We start from the raw sequence: 18,963 nt of genomic DNA, 5'->3' as shown, positions 1-18,963 counted from the left end.
ATCGTAATTATTATCGACACTAATATTATGACATAAATATATACATGATTATAGTTTCTATAGCTCTTACCCGTGCTTATCGAAACTCACAAAGAGAAAATAAACTCAAAAAAAATATTACTCGGACGGGATTTGAACCCGCAACACGCTTGGTTTGACAAGAGATAGAAGTAGAGAGAGAAATAATGTATTGTTTTAAGTTTACGCGGCTATTATCTCATCAGTCATCCCGTGATCATGGCACTTGCAACAGTGTCGAAATATCGGGAGTCTCATATCCCCATTTTAAACGCGGCAAGAACCCGTTATTATGTGTTTTAATTATGAGAAATTATGTGTTATGTTATGTATTTTTTTTGTAATGTTATAAAGTGAATTGTGTCTCTCTTTTTGGTATCATCATCATCACCAGCCCATTAACGTCCCCACTGCTGGGGCACGGGCCTTCCCTATGGATGGATAGGGAGATCGGGCCTTAAACCACCACGCGGGCTCAATGCGGATTGGTGGTTATTAACGACTGCTAATGCAGCCGGGACCAACGGCTTAACGTGCCTTCCGAAGCACGGAGGAGCTCGAGATGAAAACATTTTCTTTTGTGGTCACCCATCCTATGACCGGCCTTTGCGAAAGTTGTTTAACTTCAACAATCGCAGACCGAGCGTGTTTACCGCTGCGCCACCGAGCTCCATATTTGGTATCATAATATGACATTATTGTTGAATTTAAATTAAAAGTAAATGTATTTGAATAGTCAGTGTAGTCCTGTGGTTCACGGGCTTGCTTCTCAAACGGGGAGCGCGGATTCGAGCCCGGTACTGGACTTGTAACAATTAGTTATTTTATCTTAAGTGCAATTTTTACTAACACAGTTGCCTCGACCATTATAAGTGGCTATACGGCTCGCCACCTAACACGGGAGGTACTTTTGTCTTCTTTGGAGCGTGCTTCGCTCGGCTGCTCCATTGCTAATTTGTTTTTGCTAGCCATATTAGAGCCTATCATGACATCGACCTGGGATAGACATTTAGGAGTCGCCGTCGCCGGACACGGCTTGGATGATGATGATGATGATGAATTAAACAAGTAATTAGCCGCAGGTTCAAGTCCCGTCCGAGACAGATTTTGCAATTGAATTTTCTCTTTGTGAGTATTTCCTGTTCGTCAACCTTTTCGTCCGTAGTTACCCTATCAGACATGTATTCGGATGGTATACCGCGCCAGTGCGATTGTATCGCCCGCGATATAGTTATAACTCTTGTCGTTTAGAGGACAAAACCTTGTTATTTGAACGCCTACCCTCACATTTCACATCGCTCTCTGATCCTGTGATAGTTGTGTAGATGAGGAGAGAGAGAGAGAGAGAGAAAAAATGTTTATTCAACAAAGAAGCCTTAAAAAAGGGGTCCAAGGAAGCGTTAAAAATGCTGTATTGCTCTTTGACTTTTTTTGAAATTGCGCACTTACTTTTATATGCGCAAATGTCAAATTGCAATATTCCTTTTTAGATGAATTCCTGTGATTTGGCCTTTTGAGATCCCCAGAAAGTTAGATTAATTTTAATATTAAGACATCATTGAATTATGTAGTCAAATTGACGAATAATATATTATATAATATGCTGCGTTATGATTCATTTGGTGACAATTAGAGCTTAATTATAAAAAATAGGTTGTAAAATGCCAGTTTTTAAGGTTTTAAAATCATTTGCTATTTATTCTCAAGGAAGTAAGTTTTTTTTAAATACACGTTTCACGTCAAATTATGTTAATTAAGTATTTCATTTAAAACAGCAAGTTTGACCTAAAACGACCTTTTAAAAGTAGAAATGGTATTTAACTATACCATGCCCTTCTCAATTCGCCTCAGTCACGGCGCTCGCGCACTACATCTCGCGTTATCTGCGCACTTGTTGGCGCACGCGTGTAACTCAGCGCGCCAATACTGTAGGATAGTTGGCCATACTGTTGCCAATACTGGATATTTGGTGTTTAACGGGAATGAATGATATTATGTGAAGCGTTGTTGCAAAATTCAGAATTGGAGAGGATAAAGTTTTAGTGGTCTAACATTGTATTGTTTTTGGTTTTAAGTCTTAATTTCTTTTGCATGTGAGAGAATATTACCTACGGTAAACAGGAGGAGGTATGGAGCGTACTTCACCCGGCTGCTCCATTGCTAATTTGTTTTTAAAAATTACAAAAATTGACAACTTCAAACAAACATCATCATTACTAATTTAAGAGCCACTCTTGTCTGTGTAGCATTCTCCACGCTACTTACTTAAGTACAAACAAACTTCATCATCATCAATTTAAGAGCCACGCTCTTGTCGGTGAATCATTTTCCATTCCAGTCTATCAAAGGCCGATTCCTTGACTTCCCTTTAAGACACGACGTTAACCTTTTCTTTAATCTGTTCCATGTAAGCTCTTCTTGGTCTTCCTTCCTCTCTTTCCTTCTATGATGTTTTTCAATCAATCAATCATCTTGCCTCTTCTGTCCTCAATAATACTCAGTATTTGTCATACAAACAAACTTACTTAAGTTATTTTTCAGTGTCTTCTGTTATGGCGTTAAAGCTAAAAGTTTTTTAAGTATAAAAAACTTCGATCAAACCGCGAAATAATTCAAATTCAAATTATATCATGTTTCACGCAACAATTGTTATAAAACAGCGTCATTCGAATTGAGAGCTATTTCTAAGGAAGCGATTCAAAATGCCATTCCTTCGGGCTATACAAACTTACAATTACCGTCTTCCAACTTTACCCTTCCCTTATTGCCTGTGAAACAAGGTTTACAATCTCTTGCCTTTAGTTTCTTGAGGTGTAAACTGAAATTGGTGTCAGTATAAGCACGTGGATTCCCCGCCGTTTTAGTCCAATGTTATTTTAAGTACAAAGTAACGGATTGTGAAACAAATCATCGCTTGCAGGGCAATTAGACAATGATAGATTGGTTGTCCTTTCGCTGGTTTACAGGGCGAACAATAATATTATTATTGTAGAATTTTTTTATCCCTAGAAAGACGTAGGGCAGCAGTAACTGTCAGTACTATTCAGAGGCGGAGGACAGGAGTTCTAATACTGCTTTGAAATAGACTACTCTGGGCACCATCCCACTCGCGTCAGACAGAGTACAGCGGGGCGGAAGGCAAGATCGAAACCACTACCCTATTTTTCCCTAAAAAGAAGCATGGAGAATACTATACCGACAAGGGCGTGGCTCTTAAATTAACGATAATTATGAGATGGACGTACATTGACCGAATTGGAGATGCCATTAGAAAAGGTTCAATACGATCTACTCTGAACCGGCGTGCGTGTATGAAACGATTAATGAAGCAAGAGAAGTGTGTCAGGATCGAAGCAAATGGAATTCCATAGTCTCTGCTTATGACTTTTATCACGAGAGAAGAAAACGTGACGGTTTCTCTTTTTCTATCGTGGTTTGTAATGTGGATTACCAACCCCACCAACCCCGGTATCAGGGTTATTATTAAACCACCAAAAGCCTCAGTTATGGCTCATGTAACGACCAACGGCTTAACATGCCTTCCGAAGCATGGATCATCTTACTTTCGGTCAATCAGGTGATAATGTTATAAGTAAACTAGAGAACACAAAGTGATTTTTGTGATTTGTCTCCACTGAGATTCGAAGCTTATGGTATGTAAAACTAAAGTACGACCCAAGGGGAGTGAGGTTGGTGCACGATAGTCTATGGCACGGGGAAAGCCATTTGCCTATAAAGGTGAGGTCATACGGAACGCGAGGTCGCGTTAAACTCCGACTGACAGCCGCAGTCGCTTTTGTTCGTGTGAAGTACAGAGGACAGGGGTCGTATGAATTTGAATTTGTCTGGGCGCCTATCTTCTTCTATCGTGTGGGTTGTGAGGTGAATTACCAACCTCATCTACCCTGGTGTCAGGGTTACTATTGAGCCGCCAAAGGCCCCTGACATGACTCATATAACGACTACGTACTTATATCAGTAAGTAGTAACCGGGACCAACGGCTTAACGTGCCTATTGCGTGGGCGCCTATTGAAATGAGGGACCTCATTTTAAGGCTATGTTGGTGAGCGCATGTAAGCGGTAGGGAGTGAGCTCAGTATTAGTAACTGGATAGCGATTTTGATGGTACGGGATTTTGTACGGTCACGAGTACTAAAATGTATACTTTGATACCATGTCACATTAACTTTTTTGACAAATTAAACGTCAAATATGAAAGTGCGACAGGGTTCTAAAGTGGATACATGTAATGTGACCCTATTTGCCCTGCGACGGCAACGAGAACGCACGATGCTAATGCAAAACTGTTTAAAATGTATACGTTGTTGACTAGATTTTATTTTACGAATCCCTTCGCTAGTCTTGTGTTTTGGTAATACGCGCAGGACCCCGATACCGACCCCGCCGGCGTGGTCGACGACTTCCCTCAATCAGCGCTTGTCGCTATCGATCCACTAGGGTGTATTAATTCTTTCAAATATTTTTCCTCCGAGACGAGGCCCTGAGCCGAAGTTCGCGCCCAACTGAGCACCAGGCCAATCAGGCCTGTTGTCTTAAAACGTTGTACCGGGTGAGAGCGTTCAGCGCTCCCCATTTGTCCGGCCAAGTAGTTAATGCCACCTGCGGCAAATCTACAATAAGTCACGTCAAGAAAAAAAAAATGGAAATACGCGACCGGTACTATTCCAGGTTTGACGTGATGGGACGCAGTGTGTGTAAAGACGCCTGTATTATTGTTATAAATAAAAGAGTTATTCTTTAAGTAATAAATTTCCAAAACGATTGTTACAGTTTTCCCTTCGCAGGCTGAAAGGTCAGACAGGCAGTCGCTTCTGTAAAAAAACGGACCTGTCAAATCGTCAGGATAGGTAAGCGAACCTTGTGAGAAACGGGATTATGCTACGGGGATGATTTTTATTAGAGTTTTTAAAAGAGAAATGATATAAATTCTATTAATGTTACTTCAAGTTTATTTTGTTGACAATATGAGTCATTACTCCTTATTTAAGATCGATGGAAGAGGAATCCATCACAGGCAGGTGTTTACTAGTTGCGAGCGGAGCTCAACAACAGACTCACAAGATGCAGTGAATCAGCGTATCACTGCAAACCAGTTCCTATTTCAAACGCATCACTACAAGTAAAATAGCGACCCTATTCAAACCCATTCGAAACATAAAACAAAACAAAAGAAGTCTACTTAATCCAAAATTCGCTCAATTATCTACCAATGAGAAACGTCCATTATGACGTTATCATTATCGCGTGATCACCGACGCTCCCCATTGGTCAATTTTATTGCACCTGCAGATCCTATTGGCTCATTGCGGCGTATTAGCAAAGCCTATTACGTCTAACTGCGGGTAATAACAGTAGATTTGGTATAAAATGCGACATACGTGCTGATATGCAGTGGCCTTTGTATCAAAGGAGCCGCGTAATATTCATTTGCTATTCTTTAGCCGTTTCTGGGCGGATTAGGATTTTGTAAATATGCAAAGTGGTTCTACGGTTACTAAGATTAGCAGAATGCTACAGTGTTCCTACGAATCAGAGGTATTAGAGTTACTTACTCTACTGAATGTTATCCCGTTTTTCACAGAGTCCGCAAATGTGGAATGTGGGTTTCCTCACGATGTTTTTCCTTCACTGCAGTGCTGAGCATGTGATAATCATTTATGATCCAAACATGAATTCGAAAACAAGTTCTAAAATCATTCGTTTAGACCTATGCTTGGATTCGAACCTGCGACCTCAAATTGACGGCTACCTATTGAATTGAGAGTACATGAAAAACTACCCCATAAGCTGCTTGTAATTCTAAGGTACGTTTTATTTATTTTATCACTTCTTTTTTGTTTAATTATGGGAAATTTTCATTTTATTTAAGTACTTATGGATTTTCTAGTTCCTTTTTGATGTGACTTATTATAGATTATATGAAACAAAAAAAACTTCTAGATAGTTTCTAGAGAAAAAAAAGTGGGAAATAGGCGTGATTTTATATATATATTGTACATTTTTAGTTTATGGCCGTCAATTACTTGTCTGGAAAAAAAAGGAGCGTTAGGACTCTCACTGGGTACTAAATTTTAACAGTATTTCCGCATATGTCAATATCAGACTTAAAAAAACCCATTAGAATTGGTTAATTTCAATATCCGCAGATTAGCTAAAATTTCTCAATCAGTAGTCGGTCAGTGACCTCTGTCGATGAGAATGTAATCTAGTATTAATGTGAAATAATTTATGCTAATGATCACTTAGGAGTCGATTTGGACGTCCTATTATTTTTAAAGCTTAACAAAGCGGTACATTTGTCGTATTTAAGAAATGCTTGTAACGGAATCAATTTAGTATACTGTAGAATGGGTTTTGATTTTTATTGCACTCACACGAGCACATAGATAAAACAAAAATCGATTTAATTTTCTCTCTGTATCTTGTACGATCTTTATACCAGTTTTGTAATAGAAAGTATCGATCCTTTTGGCACAAAAAAGCTTTCAAAAATCAAATCGAAAATGTCTGACTTGAACCCGCAGCTCTTGTATTGACTCAATCGATGTGTAAAAATAAAAAATATGGTATCAATCTACGATTTGAATAGAGTTAAATAACCTCAAAAACGCTAAGATTGAACATGTCTTCAAATCAGACCATTTAAGTAAGAAAAATTTACCCTTAGCAGATAAACCTCCTGGTTCCTGGCTGATAAAGTTCAAGGAAAACATTTAAACACTTTAAAAAAATATCACCCAATAAAAATTTAGGTAAGTATATCCTATGTTAGTCCATAACAGTTTTTATCACAATCCACGAAATGTGGAAATTTCAATAACATTCTCTGTTAAAATTAGTAGCGCTATAACTAAAATTTTATTAAAAGGTATTCAAATATCGATACGATATCAAGCACTTTGACATTTAGTGTTAATAAGAATGTTACTAGATAAAAATCTTTGTTGAAATTATTATGTCGGACTCAAGATGTTTCTCCGAAGCATAGAAAAACTTGTCACAAGTTGTTAAGCTTACTTATAGTCTAAGCGAACTTCCTCACGGTGCGATGTAATTCCTGCGATATCGTAACGAGTGACGATTTGAATAGGGTGCGTCGTGTGTAAACAGGCTACATTGAAGCTATTCATCTGAAAAAGAACATTACAATTTGACATTTGCGATTCAAAAGTAAGTGCGTATTGTTAATTAACTTCAATATGGCAAACAGCAAAAAAAAAACAACATACAGGCAAGAGTGTAACTTACTCAAATGAGATTATATTATTTGTTGCGAAACGTCAAAACGACATTTCCATAGATTTGGTATATAAAAAACTATAAACATGTTCAAACATCGTACTACAAAAACACATACAAATACATTCAAATACATTTACACAATTTATACGTATATATTTTTTATTTTTAATTTCCTGAGTCCATTTATTAAATAAAAATACATAAACAAGTACATTCCATCCAACTACAATTGTAACAACACACATATTATTAAAATTGTAACAAAACATAAAAAAGGGATAAAAAGCTATAAATAAAAAATGTCCTCCAGCTCACCACATCGAGGCAAAGTCCCCAGAACACTGGCCACGTTGCCCCTCTGCACCGCCAAACTGACCCTTTGGGCAAAATAACTGCCTGCTCTAGGGTCGGAAGTTGCCTCGATGAGGCGAGCCGAAATAGTCTTTAAAAACTGTCGTGCTTCTGGACCCCATGGGCCCAACGTTTCTACAGCAAAAGGCAAGAAAAAATAACCTGCACCCAGACCCTGATACTTACGCCGCTTTCCTAATTCCGCAGCCGCAGCCGCCGAACCCGGCTGGGAAGACGTCGCCACTATGTGAGAGGGAGCCATCGTATCAACACACGTTACATCCCAAACTAGACATCGTCCCTGACCCCAAGGGACCAATGACATTCCATCAGGTCTCTTACCGTCCGATCGGAAAATACCGTTGGGTTCGAGGACCGAAGGAATGCCAGCGGTCGCCAGAGCCCTCCTAAGAACGTCATTCAAAGATGCATGACGTGGTACTCGTCCAGCAGACCTCTGACACGAGAGACCATGGTACCCCAACTCCGTCACAAACTGCCCGCAACGACAGATATGAGGCAAATTCGTCCTTACTCCCAGACGTAAGGCCACCATCAAAGATAAACTGGTATTATCCACAAGAGTTCCCAGAACAGAAGATGGATGCGCCTGTAACCAATATCCAGACTCCCTCTCCGTCACAGCCAAAACCCGAGCCCGCTCCAATGGATCAGCACTGGACCCAATTAAGTTTTCCTTTACTTTTAAACATAAGGGTTCATCCCACCGCCACTGCGACTCAGGAGACACAGGAAGCTCACCAGGACATAGATCCAGCCACCTGTGTCGCGCCTCTGGCAAGTAAGGAATGTCGATGGAACCCAAAGATGGGTTTATAATTTTCCCAAAAAGATCCCCACAAGCATGACCCGAGGACAAAAAGGCTGGCAGCGCCACTGATGATGTCCCTCTTACACCCAGGCCTCCAAAACGGACAGGAAGAGAAGCCTGATTCCAAGCTCGTTCCGACATAGGACAATTCAAAACATCAGACAGAACTGACTTTATTAAATTATCCAAAGAACATAACAAATCTGGAAACATCCAAAAATTGCAACATCGCAAAACATACATGAACTTTGGGACAAATAAACAATAACGAATCAAGAACAAAGCCATGTGAGAGTTGATTCGCGTAAGGCGGTCAGACGTCTCGCGAAATTTCTGTACCTGGCCCTGAACAAAAGAAGGAAAAGCGGTCTCTAGCAATGGCGCCCCCAAAAGTGTTAGTGATGTCTCATCCAAAACTTTAATACCAGGCGCCACAACGGTAAAATCCTGAATAATTCCCTGGCGTGTTTCCGGTGATATGGAAGCATCAACAAATAACTCACACTTGGAGTAATTGAAATCTAGGCCAATACCAGCAAAAGCAGAGCACAATAAAGAAAAATCAGACATTACCGCAGCCGAATCACCCCCAAGAGTACCATCATCAAGATACCAAACATTGAATTTAGATGACAGCCTTGTAATTATAGGATGAATCGCTAAGCTGAAAATAGCTGGCCCCAAAGGATCGCCCTGCTGACAACCCACGGAAGAATTTATGTAGCTGTCCCCATACACTAACTTAGTTGGAAATCCATAACATTGCCACAGATATGAATAAATTTCAGGCAATACGCCTCTTACTTGCTCCAACATTACGCCGCGATCTACCGAATTGAATGCGTTACGAATATCCACCTTCAAGAAAACGTCCCCACCATGGCCCTCCAAAAAAGCACGTGCGGCATGCACAGCCGCTTCACAACCGCCCCTGGAGCCATACCCCAACTGAATTGGCTGAAAACGTGCCGTTAACTGGGGTAATATATGTTTGCAACACAACTTGGACACGATACGGCGCAAAGTACACCCCACCGCTATCGGCCGGATTCCGCCATCTTTCTTTCTTAATGCACACAAATTTGCAATTTTAATTTTATTTTTAATTTTTTTTTTATTTGCATTTACATGCAAAAACATTTATTTTTAATCATAAAAGTTTGGCTTTTATTTCTAGATTAACATTGTGCTTATTTAATTTATTGGAACTGTCATATATGTTTTTTTACATATGCAAAGAATTACTGTTCAATCTTTGACCTAGTCGCGTAGTCTATTATCAGAACGTGACCACGTCGATAAAAAAGTGATCAAATGCCAGGTTGGTTTGATAAAAAACAAACTTTATTGTATAAAAACTTTTTTTTTAATTAAGATGGGTTTGCTCTTGTCTTCATTCTTCCACGAGGAGAAGAAAAGATCGACGGTGGAACGAGCTTACCCAGAAAGGGACTGGCACTCTCACACACGCGACGAAACGCAGCAAGCTACTTGGCGCCGGACTTTAGTGAGAGTGTGGTCGTAAGCCAGGCGGTCCCTTACGGGCCCTACCACTCTGCAAAAACTAAAAACTATCTGGAAGGTATTTTGTTACAGTAGCAAATTTACCCTTAAATCGCACGTCCATGCGATATCCGATCGTGCCGTGAGGAAGATCCTTTACTTATAGTGTAGACTGTTATGGAATGTTTTGTATTATATCATCCTAGACAACATTAATAGAGCTCGTATGGAATGCTTGGCATTATAGGCACGCAATGTAGGATGAGTTTCGCGAAAAATGCAGCGAGATAAACACGTACGGGACTTGCTAGTTGCGTTAGCGTTACATTCACGCTTATGATCCTTTACAGGGGTGAGTAGAGGTAGAACAATAATTTTATTAGCTTTTTGCTGACATACTTTTCTATAGCAGTGCAATATATTTTAATCCCGTGTAACGTCATGAAACATGAAAAAGGTCCTGGGTTCGATTCCCGGTGGAGACATATCACAACAATTACTTTGTGGTCCCTAGTTTGATTAGAACATTACAGGCTGATCACCTGATTGTCCGAAAGTAAGATGATCCGTGCATCGGAAGGCACGTTAAGCCGTTGGTTCCGGTTACTACTTACTGATGTAAGTATGTAGTCGTTACATGAGTTATGTCAGGGGCCTTTGGTGGCTCAATAGCAACCCTGACACTAGGGTTGATGAGGTTGGTACTCCACCTCACAACCCACACGATAGAAGAAGAAGATTCACAAAAAAATGTTATATCTCATTTGTTTTTTTACTGCAATCGGTTTTAGATCCCTGCAATGGTGTAGGGTGCAAATTGGACAAGCCAGCGTCAATTCGCTTCTTTTTATTGTCCCATAGCTTAAATGAAGTTTTGTTCCGGAAATGTTAGTGAATGTAGTTAGTCGTTTGATTGGAGAGATTGAACGTGTCGGAACCACTGATGTGATGTGCCGTTCCCGACAATAACCCAACTGTGGGAACATTCCGGACTATAAAACGTCGCAAAGCTTATGTAAAAAAAAGCTTTATTACCTTTTTTTTTGACCTTGGGAAATGCGTTACGCATACCACGCCGCCCGGGGGGACGACGTGGTTATGTGGGACTCCCCGGGTGTCGCCACCCGGTATACCCACTAAAACCCAACGGTGTTCCTCCTTGCCGCCGTGTGGCGGGGATACGGGAACGCATAAACTGCCTATATACGTCCCACTGCTGGGCACAGGCCTCCCCTCAATCAACCGAAGGGGGTATGGAGCATACTCCACCACGCTGCTCCACTGCGGGTTGGTGGAGGTGTTTTTACGGCTAATAGCCGGGACCAACGGCTTAAAGTGCCTTCCGAAGCACGGAATCATCTTACTTTTTCGGACAATCAGGTGATTCAAGCCTGAAAAGTCCTTACCAAACAAAGGACAGTCTCACAGTCATTTCGACAATGTCCCCATCGGGAATCAAACCCGGACCTCCAAATCTTGAGCCTAACGCTCTAACCACTAGACCACGGAGGCTGTTAGACCACGGAGGCTGTTGTTATAATAATAATATTAAGTGGAATTTCCCGTCGCAAAATTCATAATAATACAATTTTTCGCATAATCAGAATCATACGTAACTTCGTCACGTCCAATGAGGCGTTCATATTATTATTAAATTCATATTATTTTGTTTTTTTTTTAAATTATTTTCAATTCTATACATTTGAAATTCCAATTGATATTAACTGTAGCTTATAAAATATTATCTTGTAAAATAAGTAGGTTTTTTTTCCTAACAAATATGTTTTATACTGACTCCTAACTATTAAAACTAGACCAAAGCACAAGAAAGAACAATTTGAAAAAGGAAAGCCTTGGGAACATGCCCCGGTATGTTCCAGGAGCATAATTATGTATGTGTCAGGACTGTAGTAAGTGGAATTCCGTTGATTTCCACTTACTATGGTCATGGAATTCCGGGATTGGGCACCATCTCGTGGGGGGAACCAAACCTAACCTAACCATACTACAAAGAAACTAAATACTTATAGCACTTCTAATATGATGGCCTAAATAATTTGACGTTATCCAAATTTGATTATACAGGGTGTTAGTGACATCGTAACGAATACTGAGAGGAATGATTCAGACCATGATTCTGAGTTGATATCAAGTGGGTTTCCCTATCGGAAAATTCATGAAATCAAAATTCATCCATACTTTTGCATCACCCTCAAAGTTTTCGTTGCGATGTCACTAACACCCTGTATATATGACCAATGTGTTTTCCTCTCTTCACAGAAGTGAATACAGGGCCTCTGACAATTTTAATACTCTAATGTGGATTCCCAGTACGTCGTAATCATAAAATATTATCGCTCGTAATCTCAACCCGTATTTAATGAAACCAAGTACAAATGAACTTTTTATTATGCTACTGATTTTGGTATGTCAATCAATTTTATGATGCCTTAAATAAAGTGCTTTAACTGGCCAAAACTCGCTTGAACCTAATGATCTAAAACATATAAATTCTTAATTCTTAATTTGTTTTTAATCTAAATGGAAAATGCGTATACAAGCCTGGCGCCTTTGCCAACTTGCATACGATTATGACAATCAACCGTGAGAGTGATATAAAAATATGAGATTCTCTCTTCTATCATGTGGGTTGTGAGGTGGAGTACCTACCTCATCAACTCTAGTGTCAGGGTTACTATTGAGCCGCCAAAGGCCCCTGACATGGCTCATGTACGAGTAACGACTACTAACTTACATAAGTAAGTAGTAACCGGGACCAACGGCTTAACGTGCCTTTCGAAGAACGGATCATCTTACATTCGGACAATCAGGTGATCAGCCTGTAATGTCCTAATCAAAATAGGGATCGCAAAGTGATTTTTGAGATTTGTCCCCACCGGGATTTGAACCTGTGACTTCCAGATCGTGAGCCCGACGCTCAAACTACTGGACCATGGAGGCCGTTTGAGAAGCAGTAGAGCTGTCGTAGTTATGTTTGCAGGAGTAGTAGTAAAAGGGAGTTAGGTTGAATCGGCGACAGTAGAAAAAATGCGCGTTAGGGCCTTTCCAACCTCTTTCTAAAAAGATTCCCAGTTCCTTCTCGGTACATTAGCACAAGTCATCAAAAGGCAATGTATTTTATTTTGTTTAGATACTTTTCTGGAAACCAATTTAGGTACAAATTTGTTAAATTTATCGGATAACCGTAGCTGTAGGTTTTCCGAAAAATTTCAACACAGTAAAATAGGATCCAGAAAAGCCAATTACAGTTTTCTACGAATAATATAAATTTACAACAGGCGTCGACTTATGAACTGTTTAGTGACAGATTACAATTTTGTCTTAGCACTCTAAACTAATTTTTATTTTCTTTTTTTACAGGTAATGTCTACATTGCAATACCGAACAGAGTTTAGTACACAGCAGGTACTTCACATTACGGTAAGACGAATATCATTACTAAATATATGAACACAACAACACAACACAAACATATAAATGGCGGCTTGAGAGTCAATGCGTATTTTCACGCGATCATAAGGTAAATAGGATCGAAGTGAGTCTTTTTCTTTCGTTTAAGTCGTAAGTACAATGACCGACTTCATCAACTCTGGTGTCACGGGTACAATTGAGCCGCCAAAGGCCCAATAAGCCTAGTGCCAACTACTAAATTACGGTATGTATAATACGTTACTATATATTGAGTTTTGTACATAAATATCGTCTCTAAAATAAGCTCTATTATTGGAGCGTTTTCCCAAGTGACGTCACAATCTATAGGTTTCCACTCCACAGCAACCGATGACGTCATAACGTGGATACTCCCGTGGCTATTAGCAGCTGGAATGCGACTAGACGGCACAGAACTCGTCCGGGACGTGTTGAAATACTTGCGCGGGACCAGGGTTACACGCTTGTAGCGTTGGAGAAAAAAGTATAAAAAAATACTACAATTATTTTTTGAAAAAAAAAAACTTAAAGGAATAAAAATATCCCTTTAGAATTGTTTCGTATATCAAATGGTCTCTGCAAATCAGTTATTTTATGAGTACTTAATACAGTTTAGTGCATTGTTCCCAAGACTACCTCGTTTTAATCGAGTCAATTTAGAGAAGTATTTATTTAGGTCTCGACATAATTCAGATTTATGTTTCCGGCACTTAAGTTTTATGAAAAGTAGGCAAACATTTTATTAAGACATTAATTATATTTGACTTCTGCAATACAAAACCTCTTTAGATACATTTATGATGTCAATGAAAAATGTTTTGTTTTATTTTTTCAATAAGGTGCATTTTTTTGTGTGTTGCCATTTTTAAACTCTTTTCAAAGATATATTTTTTTTTTAATTATGTTATCTTATTATGTTTATCACTTTTCTAATCTGATGTTATTGGCATATTGACACACAGCACGTTAAAATAAAAATATATAAAAATAGTAAATAAATAAAAATAAATAAATAAATAAATATATATAAATAAATAATAAATAAATAAATAATTTTTTTGCTATCGCTCTTTATAAAACCCAAAGTTAAACTGTCACAATGGGTTGAATTTAACACCGCGCTATCACCCGACGGGATCAGATAACATTGCCCTTGATAACGTGGTGATTGATTACAACACTCATATTAACACCTATAGGCAATAAAAAAATATTTTAAAATGAAAAAAAAAAAAAAAGTTGCCCGGTCCAGTCAGCGGCCTTCGAATTGTAGCGCAAATCTTTCAAAATAAAAAGAAACCTTCTTACTTTTTACCACTCTACTCAACTGAGAGTAAAAGTAAGTTCCAAAACCCAAAAAAGCAACAAAAAATGACTATTTTTCTACAATGATTGATGTAGATAACATTTGAAATTATCATTATCAGGTTACCTAACATAATTTTTCACAAAAATAACTACGTACAGTCATGAGCAATATAGATAATGTACCTACTTTAGGACTCTGTCGCACTAACATATTTGACATTTAGTGAGACTTACAGTTCAATTTGTCAAAAAAGTTAATGTGACATGGTACCAAAGTGTATACATATTAATGCTCGTGACCGTACACCGAAATTAATAATTATTTTTTTTAGTGCCAACTCTTCGTCTATCGTGTGGGTTGTGAGGTGGATTACCAACCCCATCAACCCTGGTGTCAGGGTTACTAATGAATTGACAAAGGCCCCGGACATGTCTCATGTAACGACTACTTACATTACTAAGTAGTAACCGTGACCAACAGCTTAACGTGTCTTCCGAAGCACGGATCATTTCGGACAATCAGGTGGTCAGCCTGTAATGTCCTAACCAAACTAGGGATCACAAAGTGATTTTTGTGACATGTCCCCACCGGGATTTGAACCCGATATCTCCAGATCGTGAGCCCAACGCTCTAACCACCAGACCACGGAGGCTGCTGACTGTCTGTCATCAATTGTCAATATAAATACATAAAACATTTCTCAAACAAAACAACCACTGGAAATACGCGTCGTTCAAAAAACATTCACACATTTCACCCCTCTAAATGTCGTTCCAAAAAAGGTTCCAAAACCACAAAGGGTCCAAACAGATTAAAAAAGGCTTTCATGAATAGTACTGCCCCCGTTTCCTCTCGCTTTCACGCCCTTTGGGACAAAGCAGACGTCACTGGCGACACCTGCAGAGTTGTCGAGGTAACTTAATACTAGTAGAGACGAGAACTGTTGGGTTAGAGCAGAGTAAAGAATACTATGTATAGGACGGTAACTCCCCGCCCCGTACCAAGTCGTATCGTACGCCGACTTAAACCCGTTTGGGTCTTAATTTAGTCTCCCATGGCCGTAAGCCGCTAAGGAGTAAGTAAGAAAGTGCGTGAACAGGGTCTTGCTCGCACTTGTTATTAAAAAATAAATAAGATATTTAAAATTGTTATATAATCGATTAATAAACATAACTAATTACACACATAAAAATATATAAACATAGACTGGTTGTGACATATAAACCCACCCGGACTTACAAGCGGCATAAGAGGCGCAACGCGCCTGCGCGCCTTTCCAACATTACAGCAACGGGTCTGCGCGCCGCTACGAGGACACTGCGACGATTTTGGCGGAACAGCTGACAACGCCCTTTTTCTCTTATTTTCTCAAATTAATAATTACCAGTTTTTACAGTCCACTGATAGTTTTAGGTATTACAACACCAGAGTAGATAACCCTTGTAAGTGATAGGGCTCTAGTCTCCAATACATAGACCCACGGCCCACACACACACACACACACACACATACACACACTCATTATTCACACGCAGACTTATTCTTACACGGTAAGAATGATTTTTTTTTTTAAGAATTTTGTATGAAAGAATTAAGCGCGTTATGTGGATGGCACCCGATTTTTTTAAATTAACAAAACCAAAGTCGACCTTCTCTGTTCTGTAATGAAATGTAAATTACTTAACAATGTAGTCTGTAGCTAACCTAACAAGGTTAGCTATATTTCACCAGCTGAAGGAATCCTGTCACACTATTCCAAAATAAATAACTTTTAAATGCGTATTAGGAAAGCTTAACGAACGTATTAAAAACGAGGCTTCCTTATTTAAAATCAATAAATATTTTTATTTACAACGGCCATCAAAGGCAACGGAACAAACCTCATGCAGCCAAACTTGACAAATCCAGTTTTATATGCAAATATCTATAAAACTGAACGTAATTAGAATTTTTAAAACACTTATCTGCTGCCGACGGGGAATTTATCGAATCGTCATAATACAGAGTGTTTTTACTTGGTCAAGCGTGTCAGGTAGGAATATAAGGGTTCCGTAGTTGTTTTATATTTGAATAATAATAAATAAATAATTATATTAATGAGGCTGAATATAATATTATTTTTTTTTTGTGCTTCATTCATAAATATCCTACAATAAAATAAGTTCAAAGCTTTTTGTATATGCTTATTAAATAAAACACCTAATTAGGAATTTCTCTAAATTAACGAAACGTTCGTGCTGACAGCAAATTACGGCCTCCGTGGTCCAGTGGTTGAGCGATGGGCTCACGATCCAGAGGCTCCGGGTTCGAATCCCGGTGGGGACATATCACAAAAATCATCTTTCTGATCCCTAGTTTGGTTAGGACATAACAGACTGATCACCTGATTGTCCGAAAGTAAGATGATCCATGCTGTGGAAGGCACGTTAAGCCGTTGGTCTCGGTTACTACTTACTGATGTAAGTATGTAGTCGTTACATGAGCTATGTCAGGTGCCTTTGACGGCTCAATAATAACCCTGACAACAGGGTTTATGAAGTTGGTATTCCACCTCACAACTTACACGATAAGAAAAAGACAACAAGTTTTACTCAGTACCTACTTGTTTATTTACAAAAACTTCTTTTTAACATAACATAGTATCCTATGCCTATGCCTGCATAGAAGGGTTGGCAGATGTATACAGCAATATAACCACTCTTCGCCAGCTATATTTAAGTTCCATGTAACAGGGGGCGAGCTTATTGCCATTAATCCGCTACCAATGAAAACCACGTGATATAAAAAAGCGAAATTAAAATTAAAATTCCCCAAACACACTATCGGTAAAGCCCCATGAAGTTTGGCAAGCCCTAACTTCCATGTTACCCGCGCAAGGCTCTGGCACAAATCATGGAAACCATGAGATATAAATTATCTACTATCCAAAAATTTGAATTCAAACTCATAAAATCGTATTCAGTGGTTCAAAGTCGGAGCCGGGGTTCTAATTCGAACACTATGAAAAGTATCCCTTATACATTTTTCCACGTTCGACGGGACCCCAAAACGCAGGCACCGAGCACCCACGAAGCAAAGGTCATCGACCCCAACTCTAGGTATAATACAGCATAATAAAGATTGCCTCGCATGATCTTAATTACTATTTTCGAGGAATACTAAAACAATTTGGTCGGATGCTTTCTTGGTGACGCAAGTGAGTTGACTCAGAAAGATAATTTTTAAAATGAAACAAAATATAAGGTTTATGAGTTGTGACATTTGATGGTAAGAACTCTAATTTATCAAGCAACTTTTAAATGAATATTGCTGACAAAACTCACTCCTATAAATTCACTTGTAATCTGTTATTGGGTTGGGCTGAAAAAAATATCACATTATAGTTATATTTTGTGTAAAATGATGAATAAATAGACCTAGTTCGGTTAATATTTTTCAATATATCATAACATCGTGACGTATGTTATGATATATTGATGGATGTACCTCTGACCATCTCATATGGACTATATCCAGAGGTACATCCAGCGCAAGATTTCTGTTAGACGAACGTGATTGATGGTGAGCCGTATTGCCGTCTATAATGCTCGAGCCAACTGTGTTAGTGAATTCATTAAATCAGTCAATGATTTAAACTTGAATGTTGCAATCATAGATTTACTACTACCGTAGATTGAACATGAGCGCTCAAAAAGTGGAACACAAAGTTACTGTTAATATAGCGACGTTGACAGTACTTTACCTCAGTGCGCGATTAGGCGCCGAACTGGCAACACGGGGAAGTGTGTGGTAAAAACTCGCAAAAATAGAAGCTCAAAGCGAAAAAAGAAGGATGGAACATCATATTTCTAATAAGTAATGACATTGTGCATGTTATCATACTATAAATATTTTAATTTTCGCAGTAAAGCTAACCAAAATTGTTATTTTAGTTTAAAATACACTAAAACAAGTACTCCCGGTCAATCCGAGTCGCAGTATAACCCGACCGCGTACGAAGCACCACGCGCTAATATACGTAATACGACGATGCGTACTTTCTTAATTTGACACGATTTTATTGAATGTATATACCGCTGTGTACGAATGTATAGCCAAATTAAGGTCCTCCGTGGTCCAGTGGTTGAGCGTTGGGCTCACGATCCGGAGGTCCTGGGTTCGATTCCCAGTGGGGACATATCACAAAAATTACTTTGTGGTCCCTAGTTTGGTCAGGACATTACTGGCTAATCAACA

At 39.0% G+C, this 18,963-nt stretch overlaps 2 protein-coding genes across 3 annotated transcripts in view; both read left to right on the top strand.

Annotated features, from left to right (window-relative positions):
• The window catches only part of LOC126368358 (protein dachsous), a 409,369-nt gene that overhangs the window by 159,725 nt on the left and 230,681 nt on the right, over nt 1-18,963 (top strand). The window lies entirely within an intron of this gene.
• Nucleotides 1-18,963, top strand: part of LOC126368486 (gem-associated protein 8-like) — a 200,685-nt gene that overhangs the window by 173,420 nt on the left and 8,302 nt on the right. The gene's annotated exons all lie outside the window — the stretch shown is intronic.

This window comes from Pectinophora gossypiella, chromosome 7 (genome assembly GCF_024362695.1).
Source record: "Pectinophora gossypiella chromosome 7, ilPecGoss1.1, whole genome shotgun sequence".
NCBI classification, from domain to species: domain Eukaryota; kingdom Metazoa; phylum Arthropoda; class Insecta; order Lepidoptera; family Gelechiidae; genus Pectinophora; species Pectinophora gossypiella.
This window is presented reverse-complemented; position numbering and strand designations above follow the sequence as displayed.